Source organism: Molothrus ater, unplaced genomic scaffold (genome assembly GCF_012460135.2).
Source record: "Molothrus ater isolate BHLD 08-10-18 breed brown headed cowbird unplaced genomic scaffold, BPBGC_Mater_1.1 matUn_MA778, whole genome shotgun sequence".
NCBI lineage: Eukaryota > Metazoa > Chordata > Aves > Passeriformes > Icteridae > Molothrus > Molothrus ater.
Genome location: NW_023416647.1, coordinates 1 through 2,207, shown reverse-complemented (window position 1 = coordinate 2,207; position 2,207 = coordinate 1). Strand labels below are relative to the sequence as shown.

The 2,207-nt window shown below is 55.3% G+C and overlaps 1 long non-coding RNA gene across 1 annotated transcript; it reads left to right on the top strand.

Annotated features, from left to right (window-relative positions):
* The first annotated feature begins 617 nt into the window (after positions 1 to 617).
* LOC118701162 (uncharacterized) lies at positions 618 to 2,207 on the top strand. Its single transcript, XR_004982417.1, has 4 exons — positions 618 to 677; positions 823 to 887; positions 1,028 to 1,096; positions 2,169 to 2,207. It is a non-coding gene; the product is annotated as an uncharacterized LOC118701162 (long non-coding RNA).

Sequence of the window (2,207 nt, the reverse complement as noted above, 5' to 3'; positions counted from 1 at the left end):
GGGATCCATTGGGACCATCGGGGTCTACTGGGATCCACCGGGATCCACCCCGATCCCTTGGAACCTCTTGGTTGGGATCAGGATTTGGGGGTTCCCTGAGCATTTGGGGTCAGAATTTGGGGTCCCCCAGCACTGGGGGCTCCCCCAGGATTTGGGGTTCCCTTGGATTTGGGGTCAGGCTTTGGGGTTGCCCCAGAATTTGGGGTCAGAATTTTGGGGGTTCCCCCAAGATTTGGGGTCCCCCAGGATTTGGGGCTCCCTTGCATTTGGGGTCAGGATTTGGGGTTCCCTTGGATTTGGGGGTTCCCCCAGGATTTGGGGTCAGGATTTGGGGTCCCTCAGCCCCCCCTGACCCCCCAGGATTTGGGGTCAGGATTTTGGGGGTTCCCCCAGGATTTGGGGTCAGGATTTTGGGGTCCCCCATGATTTGGGGTCCCCCCCTGACCCCCCCAGGATTTGGGGTTCCCTTGGATTTGGGGTCAGGATTTTGGGGTCCCCTTGGATTTGGGGTTCCCTTGGATTTGAGGTCAGGATTTGGGGGTTCCCCCATGATTTGGGATCAGGATTTTGGGGTCCCCTTGGATTTGGGGTCCCCCCCTGACCCCCGTTTCCCCCCCAGGACATGGAGGTGAGCCCCACCGAGCTCATGAACATCCTCAACAGGGTCGTCACCCGCCGTGAGTGCCCCCCCCCAAAAAAACCCCAAAAATCGGGGTTCAGGGCGGGGATTTGGGGCTCCCTGACACCCCTGAGGGCTCTCTGGGGCTCTCCAGAACTTGGGGACCCCCGAAATCCCCTCAGGACCCCCCAAAATCCCCCCAGATCCCGACCTGAAGACGGACGGGTTCGGGCTGGACACGTGCCGGAGCATGGTGGCCGTCATGGACGTACCCCCAAATTTTGGGGCGATTTTGGGGGCGACTTGGGGATTTTTTTTGGGGATTCTTCAGGGGTTTTGGGGTGCAGGGAAATGGGGATGGGGGGTCCATGATGCCCCCCAAAATGTCCTTGACGAGCCCCACCCCAGAGCGACACCACCGGGAAATTGGGGTTTGAGGAGTTCAAGTACCTCTGGAACAACATCAAGAAGTGGCAGGTGAGCACCCCAAAAGGTTATTTTTGGGGAGGGGGGTCCCAAAAATCGGGATGGGAACCCCAAAAAATTATGGGTGGGGAGGTTACAGTGGAATGGGGTCCCAAAATTGGGGGGCTCAGGGTGAAAGGGGACCCCAAAAATGGAGGGAGAAGGGAAAATTGGGGGCGATCCCAAAAGAAATGAGCCCCAAAATTGAGGAAAACCCAAAATTTGGGGTGGGGGCACCCTAAAAATTGGGATGGGAACCCCAAAAATTGGGATGGGAACCCCAAAATTATGGGGTGGAGGTTACAGTGGAATGGGGTCCCAAAATTGGGGGGCTCAGGGTGAAAGGGGAACCCCAAAAATGGAGGGAAAAGGGAAAATTGGGGGGCGATCCCAAAATTGAGGAGAACCCAAAATTTGGGGTGGGGGCACCCTAAAAATTGGGATGGGAACCCCAAAAATCGGGATGGGAACCCCAAAATTATGGGGGGGGGAGGTTGAAGTAGAATGGGGTCCCAAAATTGGGGGGCTCGGGGTGAAAGGGGAACCCCAAAAATGGACGGAGAAGGGAAAATTGGGGGGCGATCCCAAAATTTGGGGTTGGAACCCTAAAAATTGGGATGGGAACCCCAAAATCACTGGTGAGGCATCCCAAAATTTGGGGTTACTCAGAACTGGGGAATACCCCAAAATTAGGAAGACCCCCCCCCCACAAAAAAATGGGGACCCCACCCCCCCAAAATCAGGGACACCCCAAAATGGAGCAGAGGAACCCAAAATTTTGGGGTGGGACCCCGAAATTTCCCCTCTTAAATTCCAGCTCCCCTAAAAAATGAGGGGGGGGAGAGTTTGGGGAACCCCAAAATTTTTGGGGTCGGGGGGGGTTTAATTAGGGGGGGATGCACACCCCCAAAATTCGGATTTAAGGATTTTAAAGTCCCTCAAAAAGGGGCGAGGGGAGGATTTTTGTGGGGGTTTGGGAGGGTCCCCCGAATTTGGGGACCTCCCCAAAATTTGGGGGTTTTGGGATTAAAAAAAATCCCCTGAAAAATCCCAAAACCTCCCCAAAATTTTGGTTTTCCCGCAGTGCGTGTACAAACAATTCGACACCGATCGCTCGGGGACC